The 15,694-nt window shown below is 38.6% G+C and overlaps 1 protein-coding gene across 3 annotated transcripts in view; it reads left to right on the top strand.

The window, feature by feature from the left end:
* NELL1 (neural EGFL like 1) overlaps positions 1-15,694 on the top strand; it is a 950,583-nt gene that overhangs the window by 739,789 nt on the left and 195,100 nt on the right. The window lies entirely within an intron of this gene.

Genomic DNA, 15,694 nt, shown 5'->3' with positions numbered 1-15,694 from the left:
AGTGTGTTGAAAACCCCTGAAAGTAGTTTTGAAGTTTTATAGTATTTTTTTTTTAATCTGCCATGCTTTTTCTCCCTCTGAAATACTGTTATTTGGAAAAAAATATAGAATGTAATCTATTGTTTTTGATTAGTAAAGTGGTACCCTTTTAATTTAGCAGTGAACCAGAAGATAGACTGATGTTGATCATTTGAGTTTTGGAATGTATATGGTGGATTGTCTTTGATGATAGAGGAACCTTTTTGTGTTTGCTGCTTGTGTGAAAGCTGTAGCCTAGATTACGATCTGTTATTACAGCGGCTAAACTGTAATAGTTGTTTAGCTTGGTGCTGCCTTGGCGAGCCTCTGTCCTACGTCCTGGATTGGTCAATGTGTCCTTGGTATTGCTGTGTGTGATTACGGCAATTCCCTGTGAAGACAATAGAATGAACATGAATTGATTTGGCCTTTTGCTAAATGGTTTCCAATCTACTAGATTATAAACATTTCCATTTACTATGCAGCTCTTAAGTAAGACTCAGTCATCTCACTTACTGTCCCAGTGGAGCCAGCATGTTTTGTAAATCTCACAGACAATGGTGCATCTCAGCAGTCAAACCCATGAGGTGGCTGCTGTGAGCTCAGGAGACTCCTAGGCTGAGAGACTATGTCCACCTTTATCCCGTCTCTCCACTTTCTCTTTTCATCTTTATATTCAGGAAATGGTCTCCCTTTTCTGCCTCTAATCTTTGAAATTGGTTCTGTTGCTCTGGGCTGATCTCCACTTCTCTTGGTTTCCTGTCAACTACTCCTCTGGTTTTCAGTTTTTATATCCAGAGATCATGAGTTCCTTTTTTCCTAATTTGAGACACTATAAAAATGTAACTTCAGTTGAGATTTTCATTGATTTTATTTGATTACCTAGATGTTTTCTCTTGTGCTCACTGTTTTATATTGGTTCTTTGCACTAATAATTGTTTTGGTATAACTCTTGGAGAGAGAAGTTGAAAGTTTTTTCTGATCCCAATTTTGAGAAACAGCAAATGGAAACTGACAGCAACATTAGTGGCTAATGAAGGCATAAGAAAACACCTGAGCATCTCTTCTGGGGCTAACTGGATGTTTAAACTGATTGATAAGACTCAGCTAAATCTTTTGCTGGCTCTCTAAGTGTACTCTGTGATTGGTAACACTTTATTCAATAAGAAGGGATTGATTATGTATTACTTGCAAGAACTGCAAGGTTGGAACTGGACACAGATGAAAGACGTGATCTGTAGGCTTCAGAAGCTCAAATCTAGTAGCAAAACAGATCGGTAAAAAGACAATCATAGGACATTGTGATAGATGCTGTATGACGTGCACGAAGTGTTCTCTGAAGGAGTAAGGGGAGGCCTCTGCAGTAGGTTAAATAGTGGACCCCAAATGATGCCTAACTCCTAACACCCATTTTTTATCAATGTGACCTCATTTAGAAAGAGGAAGTTTGCAGATATAGTTTTAAGGATCTTGAGATGACATCATTCTGGATTTAGCATGGGTTCTATGTTCAATTATTGATATCATTATGCAAAAAACGAGAGGGCAATTCAACACAGAGACATCTAGAGCCAGACCATGTGAAGATGAAGGCAGAGCTTGGAGTTATAAAGCCATAAGCCAAAGAATGCCAGGAGTCACCAGCAGCTACCAGAAACTGGATGGATGACCTGGAAAAGGTTCTTTTCCCTCAGAGCCTCAGAGCACAGGAGTGTCCAGCCCACAGTTCACCGGCTTACAGAGATTATGTGAGGCTAGCCATCATATGTCAGATATGGCAAAAATTATGCATGGACCTTTTTTTTTTTGTGATTGCTTATTAGTGTTGATTGATGTTTGTGTATTTTGTGTGGCCCAAGACAACTCCTCTTCTTCCGCTGTGTGGCAGAAAAGAAAAAAAGATTGGACATTTCTGTAAGAGGCAAGCAACCTAGCCAACACTTTGATTTCAAGCTGTGAGAAAGTAAAGTTATGTTGTTTGAAGTCTCAGAATCTGTGGTAACTTGTTCTGGCAGTCCTTAACTAGATTAGAGGCCAAGATTGGAGATGATCATCAGTGGTACAGTGCCTCAGGCTCAGGGGACATGTAAGCTGAGATCTGGAGGTTAATTAAGAGTTACAAAATTATTAACAGGGAAAAGAATTCTAGGCAGAGAAAATATGTATAAATGCAATCCATATTATTGCCAAATTAAAAAAAAAATGCTTTCAATTCCTAATTCCATAGGAGGAAGGCAAGGGAAACGCCACTCACTCAGTTCTGTGTACCCTGGAGATTGATCTTGCCTCCACGCCATGGGCTACCCAACCCACGTATCTCTCTATTTAATACACAGTGGGAGGGTCCTTGACTCCTATCATACCTCCAGATCTATCACACTGATTCAGGGGACAACCAATTTCCACTCCATGAACTGTCATCACACCTTCTGACTGGTCTACCTGCTGTCACCATGGCTTGTCTCACCCCCAAAGTCTATTTTTCTTGACATAGACGTCAGAGAGATTCTGTTGAAACCTAAGGGACATGGTATTGCTCTTTAGTACAAAATTATCAATGGTTCTTCACTGGACTCAGAGTAAAAGCACCAAATATTTAAATGTCCTAAAGACCATGGGAGAACTGACCTTCCCTGAGCCTTCTGTTGTGATCTCCTGTGACTCAAGTCCTGACTCAGTTGGGCTACTTGCAATTCCTGGAAATATTAGCTGTGGTCACACATCAGGGGCTTTGAATTCAGCTATTGCCGTGGCCAAGAACACCCCTATACGCCTGGCCTGCTCTTTACGTTCCTTTACATATCTACACAAATGTCAATTTACAGGCCTTCTATGACTACCCTGAATGAGTAGTAACCCTGTTCCAATGCTACTTGTTTCCTTTACCCTGATTACATCCCCTTCACCCCAGAACTTTTTATTTCTTTAGTTTATATTTTCTCCCTACTAAATGATAAGCTGCATAAGGTCAGGGCTATTATCTGCTGGGATTATTATGTGTTCCATGATTAGGAGAATACTTGGTGCATAGTCAGATTTCAAATGAGATACATAGAATCAATGCTGAGATTTTTTTTAAACTGAGAAATTCATAAAAGAAATAAAAATTTTGGATGAGAATTTCTGGATCCATTCTTTATTAAATACACCAAATATACTTAAAGTGATATAAAAAATAGATTACTGGGGCCTACGGTGGGTTATGATATTAATTCCATATTTTTATTTTTATTTTGCAGTTTTTGGCTGGGGCTGGGTTTGAACTGGCTACCTCTGGCATATGGGACCAGCGCCCTACTCCTTTGAGCCACAGGCGCCTCCCAATTCCACATTTCTTGCCACAAGAAAACAGTAAACAATAAAATTGAGGATGGCCCTTTGTGTGGCTTTAATGAAAGGTTCCATCAATTTTGTATTCAACTCAGTGACATTCTTCTCCCTCATTAGCTAGTTTCTAATGCAAACTACTTTTCTTATCTGAGCTTTCTTGTTTCCAATTCGAATTTCTCACTCTCACACAGAGAATATAGTCCTGGAGCCCCAGTGTTATGGGATGATTTCTTTAGGAGCTTTGCCTCGTTCCCGTGTACTCTGGTAATGCTGAGGGAGCTATGAGATGCAGCTCCCTTTCGTCCCTTTACACGGCTTCTCTGTGTCTGTACTTTCTTTGCTGAGATCATAGTGTGAGATCAATGTTTTCAGTACACCGTGGGCATGGGAGAGACGTTCTAAAGGTCTCTACATTCATAGATTCCCACCCAGCTGAGAGTCTGAGCTGGGAATAGCTCCCTTGTTGGGCAGAAAGATGGCCATCCTGAAAATTTCTTGAAAGTACCCTCAGATTACAGTCAGCCAAGGCACCTTTGCTTAATCTCTTCATAGTGTGTATTGTGGGCTAAACGGATGGATACAAATGAAAGCTTGGCATGTTTGGGGACCTGCACCTGGTTGGATAGGGCTGTAGACCTGGCTGCTGGTGAGACATGACAATGTATAAATCTGGAGGGGAAGGTGAGATGTCAGGTCCTGTGTTCCTTCCTTTGATATTTATCTTATTTACAATTCATCGCAATCTGAAGAAGAGATACTGGGGAAACTGAGGATTGGAGAACAGGAATAAGTTGCTGAAGGTCACAGCTGGTGATTAATCTAGTTTTTTTTGTTGTTTTTTTTTTCCCCACAGACTGTCCTTTTTTACTTCCAACATGCTGGCTATAAATTAGAAATACATTTTGAGGGATTTGAGCCCAAACCTTTCAAAAATAACATTAGCACAAGAATGAGGGTAGTGCGTGTTGTAGATGAGATATAGCTAAACATCTAGAAAGGCAGATCACCAGGGCAGCGGTGACGGCCGGAGGCTGGTGCTGTGTGCGGTCTGAAGGCAGCTATTAATCACACGTGCTCATTTAAGAGGACCCTGGGTTTTGACTTTGAAGGCAGCCGAAGAAAGGTCAAATATATGTTTTTTTTGAATCCTACAGCAAGCAGAGCTCTTTAGAATTTGTTGCATCCTATAACACCATTATTCATAATTCTAATGCTGAATTCATGGTTGGAACCTTCAAACATGAAATTGAAACACTGTATTTTCAACAAATAACCACCTGATCCCCTGTATGTTAGGATTTTATTTACTTTTTTAATATTTTTTTTTATTAAATCATAGCTATGTACATTAATGCAATCATGGGGTACAATGTGCTGGTTTTATATACAATTTGAAATATTCTCATCAAACTGGTTAACATAGCCTTCCTGGCATTTTCTTAGTTATTGTGTTAAGACGTTTATATTCTACATTTAGTTAAGTTTCACATGTACCCTTGTAAGATGGTACATGTGATGGTATTTACTTTTATTTTCCCATATTAGTGTATTTTTTACCCAGATAGATTTCCCCACGTGAATGTGTCTAACTAATACTATTAACTAATACTATTAACTAACTGTCTAACTAATACTATGTCAATACTAATTAATATCTTAGTTATCTGTAGCTAAACACTCAACCTGCAGTTAATTATTCCTGATGGTAGCCAGAAAGAGAAAATGCTGTTTTTACTTTCCATTTTGTCATGAGGAAGATAAGGCTTACAGAAGTTTCTAGATGCGTTCTACCTCATATAGGTAGCAAATCACAGACCTGAGGTTTGTTCCTAAGCTGTTTGTCTAGGCTCCATCATCGGACAGCCTCGATCTCTGTGAGTGTTGGGTACCTGGAGTGAGGGTGGGAATGAGAACAGTGTTTTCTGCGGGATGTGATGGCCGGGGTGCAGGGCATGGCAACTAAAGCACAGGATATGATGGCTTTTTTGTTTCTCTATTTTTTTTTTTTTTTTACCTCTCTTCTTTCCCTCTTTCCTTACTTCCATTCTCTCCTTCCTGTCCCAATTGTAAACCTCAAACAAGTTTTCTCCCATTCAGTGAAGCTGGCATTTCTTCTCAGTCACCTGATACCAGGTGCTGAATCCTGGGCATGACCAGAAAATCCCAGAGCCTGGAATTCTTAGTCTTATCCTCGTAATTAATTTTCCCTTGGACAAGCCATCTAACTTCAGTCCTCTAACTTCCTCATCTCCAGAATGAAGAAGCTATTACAGATACTCTTTTTATATTATTGTGAAGTGCTTTTTAAACAAAGGCACTCATGTTTTTTCCAGTCTGAGGAGGTGTTCAGGTTTCATGGTCAAGGTGGGAAAGGGGAAAACCTTCTTGAGACTCTGGTCCACCCAAATTACCCAGCTACTATCACTGAAGCATGGATTCATATTTCATTCAAGATTTCACATTTAATTCCATGTGGTTATATAAAGTTGCAGAATGCTTTTACCTGGGAGAATTTGCTGGAATTTATTACTTTAAAAGTGTCTAGACTATGACCTCTAAGGGTCACAGTCAACTTGGATGTGGCAGTGTAATAGGAAACCTTCTGACCTTATCACCTAGGGCTTTCTCAACTGCTTTTCACAGCATTTTTGGGCTCCCATTTCTTGGTGCTCCTGTGAATGCTGAACATCAAATTCTGAATTGATTTCAGAATTTTTATTGCAGAAATATAATACCGTGTTGCCTTTGTTTTGCAGAGAAGCCTGAATTAATTTCCTGAATTTTTCTTTTTGAAACGCGAATACCACCTTTTTTTCCCCTATTTTTCTTTTTAGACTTTTGTCTTAATTCCTCATCATTTTCTTTGCTATTGATTTCAGTACTCAACAAGCTCTTAAACCCTGGCATTGATTTGTGAACTAGTTAGTGAGAGGCGGTTCGCAAAAAGTTTTGATATTTGAAAAGAAAATGCTGCATTGTGTTAACCAGTCTAGAGCAGTGCTTCTCCACCTCTGTGTCTCACGGCACACTGGAACCTATGGGTGAGCTTCTGCACAGCACTTAAATTATGATGATCAAAAATAAAAAGGAATATACTTACTGTGCTTTGAACTTTTTTGAAAATGACTTAATTACTGATCCTTAAACATTTTTTGTGGCATACCTAAGGTCCTGTCATGGCACACCAGTTGAAAATCACCTGTGTAGGGAAAGAGGGAGTGATGGATTTAAGAACAACTAACCTTGTTAGCATGTGCTACGGGCAGGGACTAGGCCAAGTGCTTTGCTTGCACTGTCTCATTTCATTCCAGCAGTACCAGTAAAACAGGTTCTGTTATTGATCTGGTTATACAAATAAGGAATGTGACGCCCATGGAAATTAAGCCATTTGGCAAAAATGACTAGGCCAATAAAGGGTGGAACCAAGACTAGAAGGTAGACTGTTTTCAGAACCAGGTTCTTTCTAAGCCAAAGGCCGTATGGATGGAGGACCCAGGTATCTGGTCGTCTGGGGCAAGCGTCCATGTTTGATCACACGATTAATGTCGACTATTTCTTACTTTCAAGTACTTGGTGGTTTCCCTTTGAACTGGTCTGTCTTTTATATATGATTCTTCTATTTGCATCTTCCAGAGATTTGAAACTCAAAAAAACTTTTGTTTATAAATTCAGCGTCAGTCTGATGAAGCCATTCTTGACTTTCTGGCAGCACCATTTCCTCCTTCTCTGAACTCTGGTGGACCTTGCCCGGGCTGTGCTGCTGGCATCTCTGGGGCACTGCGGACTCTGCCCGCTTCACTCCTCAGAGCTTTTGCACTTGCTGTGCAACCTTTGCCTGAAACATTCTCTTGCTCAGTAGTTATACGGGTCATTCTTTCTCTCCCGTAGGCCTTTACTCAAATGTTCCCTTCTCACCGATGACCCTTCTGTGTCACTGCGGCCTTCTCCATCAACACAGACCCCCCACACCTGCTCTGCTATATCTCTCTTCTTATCACCTGCCATCATCTAACATCTTGTGTCACACATTTATTTGATTTATTCTGTATCTTTCCCACTAGAAAACAATCTCACAGGATGAAATATTTTTATCTGTCTGCTTTTACTGGAGCCCTGGTTCTTAGTATAAACCCTGGTACAGATGGGGTGCTATTTATTATCACTGAATGAGTAAAACAATGGACCGTCTGCCTTTATTCTACTTTGATACCGTAGATACATTTTAGTCTCAATGATTCTTTGTTGTGGGGCTTTCCTATAGGATTGTTAGCAGCATTCCTGATCTGGACCCACCAGCTGTGACACTTAGCTGTGACAACTAAAAATGTCTGTAGACATTGCCAGCTATCTCCTGGGGAAGGAGACTTTGCCCTCAGAGAGAACATTGGAGATCGTGGAGAGTAGAGATCATATATTATTAGAGAATATAATGTCCAGCACATAGTAGATGCTTGATAGATGTTTTTAAGCTGGATTGATCTGACTTCATTATACGTTTATCTCAAATTTTATGATATAGTTAGTTTATACCCAAGACGCCTTAACATTTTTGTTTTATTTTATCTAATATAATAAATTTCCTGTCATCAATAAATATGAGTTTACTATTGCTCTAGTTCAAGGTCATGTGGAGGAATGCAAAGTTATAAAAAACATGACCCTGATCACTAAGAGGCTCACAGTCTGGCTAAAGAAGCATCTATACTTATCCAATTAAAATGTAAAAGAATGCGTTATCTCCTCCCTCAATCTATCACTCAACCATTTAGATCATCTTTTGTAGCGGGGATGATATATATATATATTTTTCTTTTTGGTAAAGCCCTGCATAGAAAATGTTGTCAACTTTGATGTTCATATTATCTCTGTTGCAACTATATCTATGGAATAGCACTTGTAGACATTTTCTTATCATGTCAATCTTTCTAAAGCAAAGATGAACAATTGATTTCACGACTAACCTAAAAGTGACGCCAACCTCCCATCCTATCACAACATACTATGGGTGGACTAGAAGGAGACAGGTGATCACCAAGAATGCATGGAGCAAGTGATTGTTAAACTCCAGATTTAGTAGTTTCTAAAAACAAGTAATTGGATTATAGCTGCATTTTATAAATGATAGAACAGAAAAGAAAATATCAGAGTGCATTCTACATGCTAAGAGTAAAGTTTATGTTTCTGATTGTTTTTATGTATCTATGAGGGTCTCTGATGAAAAGCTTGTTTCTTCCTGTCTTATTATAGTAGAACAAGTGGATCACACACACTCTTAAACCAACTAACTGAAATAGCAGACAGAAGAATAGAAAAGTCTGTATGCAGATGTTCAGGCAGTAATTTATCATGCCTTAATGTAACTAATAGATTTTAGAGGTAGGGGGAGATGGGAAGGTGAAGGGGATAATTCACAGATCCTAAAATGCCCCTTCTTCCCTGAATAGCTTGCCACACTCTCTTTTAATATTCAGCTTCGCATCTTGGTATAAGTTATAAACACCTATTCATTTTATTCAGTCACTTTCCTCAGGACAAAACCTCGTCCCTTGTCCTGCCCTTCTCTACCTGGCAAAAATCCCATTCATTCTGGCACCGTGGTAAAGCTTTGCCCCAGTCTGTGTCCTCTGTCACTTTGTTTGCACTGTGGGCAGGAGCATTTATCACATTTTATTAGGCTTGTTTTTATATGGGTCATTCTCTGCTACTCAACCTTGAGCTGCTTCGGGATGGGGACAATTTTCATGACTATTTGTAGACTTCTTAGCAACCAGCTCATTACTGCATATGGTGGGTAGCAGAGCCCAGAGTGGGGACAGGTGGTGATGTGATGAAGACTCTGAGCTCAAAACCCCAAAACTTACTTGTCCAAGCCAGCTTTCTCAGCTACCAATGAGTAAAATATGACTACTGTGCACAGGTGAGGATGGAATGGAATTCTGACTAGAAGGCACTTACTATAGAGCCTGGCATTTAACAAGTTTTGAAGAAGCAGAATTTCCTATTAGTATTGCTGTTGTTGTTTTTATCATGACTGTTGAAGAGGAGAGTGGTCAAGGCTATAGGAACTGCTAATAAAAACATGTAGGAAGTGATGGTGTTGAAGGAGATTTTTGAAATAAATAATTAAATAGTAAATTATGCCACATACTGTGTGCTGGAGACCAGAATGATGATATGAAAAATAAGAATTACAGACATCTTGGTGGTGCCCAGAACTCAGTGGGTAGGGTGCTGGCCACATACACCCAGGCTGGTGGGTTTGAACACAGCCTGGGTCAGCTAAACAACAATGACAACTGCAACAAAAAAATAGCCAGGCATTGTGGTGGGCACCTGTAGTCCCAGCTACTTGGGAGTCTAAGACAAGGGAATCGCTTATGCCCATGAGTTTGAGGTTGCTGTGAGCTGTGACACTACAGCACTCTATTGAGGGCGACATAGTGAGACTGTCTCAAAAAAAAAAGAATTGCAGACATCTTGCTATTTTGTACGATATGTTAAACTAGCCCTCTGATTGGTTTTTACTCTTATCTTTTCTCTGTATTTTAAACTTTTGTGGGGGAATTTGAGAGAGGGCATTGCAAAAAAGGGATGAAAATAACAGACTTTTGCTCCCGTAAACACTTAATGAACTTAATTGTGTAAAGTTGGAGCAGAGTCTCTAACCCTCAGCACCATTTCCATTTTGAGCCAGGTAATTTTTTGCTGGATGGGACTTTCCTGTGCATCATAGGAGGTTAGCGATATTTCTGGTTTCTTCCCGCCAAGAGATAGTAGCACACTGTCTCTTCTCCCAGCTTGTGACATATTTGAGAGGGCATTAGATAAATATCATACTCTAAACAAGGCGAGGAATAAAAGCAAAAAATCAAATGTGGAGGTAATGATGCTACCTTAGTCATTGGCAGAGTTGGGCTGGAGAATATGAGTTTAAGTTTGTAACCCAGCTGGCTTGCTAATAAGGAACATAGAGAAAGACCAGTTTATCCACTGTATCTCAGAGAGGAGAGCATTGAGGAAGTAAGATAATGGCCACATAGTCTAAAGAAGCAGGGTGGACACAATGCTTTGCGGAGCATACCCAGATTTTAGTGTTTTCCTCCCCCTTTGGAATTTAGGTGCACATAATCAAATTAATTATAGTCCTTGCTTCATGATACCTTGTAACTATCATCCCTGGTGGACAGATTTTATTTATTTCAATAAGTTGATACTATGTTTAACAATGTTATTCACATCTGGTAACATACTACTGCTAAATAAAGCCAGAAATGCAACACTTGTCTCCGTCTAGTCCTGTGCTGCTTCCCAGCCCATCCTTCTGCTCCTCCGCCCTGACAAGCATCATTCTGGTATTTATCTTTCTCAAATTTACCAATAAAATAAACCCCTCTCTCCCTAGAGTGGAATGAACAAAGTTGGCAGAGAGAAGTCAGAAATGAGCTGAAGGAAAATGCTTCCTCAAGGAAAGGAGGAGGGAGGAAAGGTTTCCTTCCAACAGATGGTACTGAAATTTGTATGTTTGCTTATTTTGTCGGGGTTTCAGGGAGTCCCCAGGAACTAAATATGTGCCAGTTAACTTTAAGAGGATCATGAGAAGACTGTGAAGGGCTATTCCTTTTCACTAGTGTAAAGCTTTTTTTTTTTTTTTTCTTTTCAAATTGAGCGCATATTGATGATACTGGGTGTCCACAGACCTGGCATCTGCAAACCCACCTTCTTGTTTTGTTCCCCTTAATGTCCAAATTTTATTTCACATGCTGAGAATTTTTTAATGTAACAACTACTCTTTCAGTAGATTAAATCTTCCTCAACTCTTAGTTGTGTGATTTTATTTTCTGGCACATGAAAACAGTCCTTTCAATAATAGAATCATATCACTTTGGAGTTGATCCAATCCAACATCTCCTCCAGGACAGTAAGTTAATAAAAAATGGCGCTATAATGACAGCTTCAGGTTTCTTATTGTTATTGTACATCTACAATCTATTTGTGCCATGCTTCAGAATCTGGATTGTGGTTGACAACAGAGCAGCATATTATGTCACATACCTGTGGTGCCTGAGTTTCTCTGAGTTTGCAAAGGGGCTGTGCTTCCAAGTTCTGTTGCAAATCTCATGATATTATGGAAGTCTTTATGTCAAACAAGGAGTGACAATGAGTCTGCACTAAAGAACAAGCTGCATAGGAAAGGGATCTTTACTTTATTACTGCTGCATCCTCAGAATCTCGAAGGGAAACTGGGTTCATCATAATGGGGTTGTTATCTGGTGAGCAGAGTCCTGGTGATAACGACAAAAATGTCCAGTTCTTGAGCGTATACCATTGTCATGCTTTGTGTTGGGTGGTTTATGATGGTGGTTGAATTTAACCTTCACAGCATGGGTGTTATTATTATTGTTACTGTTTCACTCTTGAGAAAACTGAGGTACAAGAATGATTTGCTGTCGATAACATAGCTAATAAAAACAAAGCAAGAATTTAGATCATTTCATTTCTAACAGTCCATCTCTCTACAAACTAGAAAGAGAATATAGAGATGACCCAGCTGCTTATTTTGGTTCTGGTGTCAACTAATACTGTACACATTATAAATCTTCTGCCTATGACTTCTTTTCTTGGAAGTTCTAAGTTCAAGAAGAACCTATCTGACATAAACAATACATTCACAGTCTTTAGAATGAGATATACCAATGTATTTTGATATTTTATGAGATATTTAAGGAAAAGCTTAAGTGATTTTAATTTTCCTAAAGTAGTTTACATTTTGGATGACATGTCCTTTCTTTGCTTTTTATTTTTTTGCAATTACTTTATTACATTATCTAGGGTTTAAATAGGCAATGAAGTTCTTTGTTATTTCAGATGAAATGTAAAGTATATTTAAAATTATCTATGCATAATAATAATGCATGCTTAGATTAGGAGGAATGCGACTAGTTTCACACAAAAATAGAAATTTGATCGCAGGTGTGTGAACTTGTACCTGGTTCGTTTGTTAATGCAACATGTGTAATTTGGCCATATTTTTTTCTTTTAATTTTTAGTCGATTCCCTTAGCCCTCATGAAATTGTTCAAAAATAAATAAATGAACCTGCCCTTGTGATTGCCTGATTGGAGATAAGCCTGCACTGTAACATATAAGAAAGAGGTTTTTCTTTCTTTCTTTTTTTTTGTAGAGACAGTCTCACTTTATTGCCTTTGGTAGAGTGCTATGGCGTTACAGCTCACAGCAACTTCCAACTCCTGGGCTTATGCAATTCCCTTGCCTCAGCCTCCCGAGTAGCTGGGACTACAGGTGCCCACCACAACACCTGGCTATTTTTTTTTTCTTTTTTTTTGCAATTTGGCCGGGGCCAGATTTGAACCCACCACCTCGGTATATGGGGCTGGCACCCTGCCCACTGAGCCACAGATGCCTCCCAGAAAGAGATATATTTTACCTAACTCTTGTCTCTGCCACTTACTATGCAGGCTTAGATAGGGCACTTTATTTCTGAACCTCAGTTTCATCATTTTTGTAATGGAAATAATAGTACCTATCAGATACATTCGTGATAAGGGCTAATACCACCCGTATTAGGAACTAAATTAATTATAAATAAAAAGGGATGCTGTAAGCCCAATCTTAGGTGAAACTGAATACCCTGTAGGATATTTGTATTGTCTGGGTGTCAGACAATTTGTTCCTGGTCCATGCCTCATAATGATATCAGCATGAATTAATTTTATTTAACAGGACACATGTAACACTATGTACTGAACAGTATTTTAAGTTCTTTACAAACGTTAACTCATTTCATCGTCGTAGTACCCTATTTATTATGACATCTGTACATTCTTAGGACATTAAAAACATCTTTTATTCTCTTCATAAAACCTTCTGCTGTGTTATTTTTACTTAAGGATTGAGTAAGCACATCTAATATAAAACAGCACCAAGTCTCCTAACCAGGTCTGCAGAATTTAGATGAAGTCTTGTTTCAACTGTGCACTAAAGAAACTTTCTGTTTTCAAGCCCCTGTCTTCTTGCGGTGGCACTTGAAAGTTATTTTTAGCTTGCAGAAACACTTTACTGTTCTGTTATTGACATCATTGCAGAGCTTAACTTTAAATATGTTCTTTGAAATGTATGTTATCAGAGCCCACAAAGTGTGATTTTTGGGACAGGAGATTTGCATGCATTTGTATCCATATATTTTATATATCTTGGTTTTTGTGATGAACATCCCAAGGCAATGTCTAAATATTTTTTTGAATAGGCTAAGTGTACTAAGATGATAGAAATAGGAAATGGTATTTGAATTCCAAAGTACATGCTGTCCTCTGGCAGAGGCAAAGGAACTCAAATTAATTGCTCAAGCTAAAGAATGTTAAATCATCCAAGGAATATTAAATAACGTGGAAAATTGCAGTATTGTAAGAAATTTTCACGTACTTGGACTAGCGTTAAACCATCTAAACACAATTTGTGGCTTTTTAATGTTAGATTTATGTTAATTATGTGATGATGGCAAAATACAGGCATGACAGTTTTCCAGGGTAGCATTTTCTAACTACAATTAAAAGTTAAAACATTTGCTTACCGGGGCGGCGCCTGTGGCTCAGTGAGTAGGGCGCCGGCCCCATATGCCGAGGGTGGCGGGTTCAAACCCAGCCCCGGCCAAACTGCACCAAAAAAAATAGCCGGGCGTTGTGGTGGGCGCCTATAGTCCCAGCTACTCGGGAGGCTGAGGCAAGAGAATCGCTGAAGCCCAGGAGTTGGAGGTTGCTGTGAGCTGTGTGACGCCACGGCACTCTACCCGAGGGCCATAAAGTGAGACTCTGTCTCTACAAAAAAAAAAAAAAAAAACATTTGCTTACCTAGCTTTCATGGGAATAAAATAAATTCAGGGTTAACAGTGGCAATCTACTTCATTAATCAGAAATTTTTCAGGTTTAGCAACACTAAATTATTAGTTATCTAGCAAATTATTAGTTATCTAGGTTTGGTAATAAATTATTCTGGATAGAAATGCTTCAGAATTATTAGAGCAAGAGTTTACTTTCAGAACGATCTGAAAAATATATATTAATTCATTTAACAAATATTTTTTCGAGTATCTACTATGTGATAATATACGGAGGCCAGGATACAATGGTGGTAAAAACAATTATTTTGCTTATTCTAAGGGTCTTACAGTCTAATGGATAGGGCAGGAGATGGCAATTAATTACATGGAAATTTACAGTTGTATTTAATACTAAAATGAAAAGGCACATGGCGCTATGTTCTTCTAAGTTGTGCCAGTGTGTAGTATGGGGAACAGACCTGGTCTAGGAAGACTTAAGATCACTGTGTAAAGCTTATCAAAAAACTCAAGAAAGTCTGTCCCCACTGAACCAGCATTTCCACACTGATGCTATATCCGTGAAGGAATAATTTAAGGTTATAAAAACAAGGCATGTTTTTTATTACCAAGGTATTGGAAATAGCTTGTATGTTCAAAAGTAAGAGATTAGTCAAATTTGTTATGTTAGCAAAAATTATATCAATTACTAAAACTTTTTTTTAAATGTAGAATATTTTTATTGTCATTGAAAATGTTTACTGATTTATCAAAAGTCAGATGCAAGTAGAGACTGGTTTCATCTCTTGGTTTTCTATTCTGTTCCATAAGTCTATGCCTCTATTTTTGAGCCAATACCATGCTGTTTGATTGCTGTGGACTTGTAATATAGCCTGAAGTCTAGTAGAGTGATGCCTCCAACTTTGTTTTTATTATTAAGAATAGCCTTAGTTATATGGATTTTTTTTCCATTTTTCACAGTTCAATTTACAATCACCAAAACTTGGAAACAACCTAAATGCCCCCCAACCTGGGAATGGATTAACAAGCTGTGGTATATGTACACCATAGAATACTATTCAGTCATTAAAAAGGTGGAGACTTGACATCTTTTGTATTAACCTGGATGGAAGTGAAACACATTCTTTTTAGTAAAGCTTCACAAGAATGGAGAAGCAAGAATCCAGTGTACTCAATTCTAATATGAAGGCAGTAGATGAGCTAATACAGGGGGCAGGGTAAGGACCTGAGGGATGGGAAGAAATGGAGGGTTCATGGTGCATGGTACAACTCTTGGGGATGGGACACAATTACAAGAGGGACTTTACCTAACAGCTACAATAAGTATAATCTAATTCTCTATACCCTCAATGAATCCCAAACAATAAAAAACAAATGAATAAAAATAAACAAATATGTTTACAGAAAAAGAGTAGATTACATAATGTGAGCATTAAAAAGAAATCCCTTGGCCTTTACTCTGACCCTACATTTTCTAGTTATTCAGTTTATCCTG

The sequence above is a fragment of the Nycticebus coucang genome, chromosome 14 (genome assembly GCF_027406575.1).
Source record: "Nycticebus coucang isolate mNycCou1 chromosome 14, mNycCou1.pri, whole genome shotgun sequence".
NCBI lineage: Eukaryota > Metazoa > Chordata > Mammalia > Primates > Lorisidae > Nycticebus > Nycticebus coucang.
This window is presented reverse-complemented; position numbering and strand designations above follow the sequence as displayed.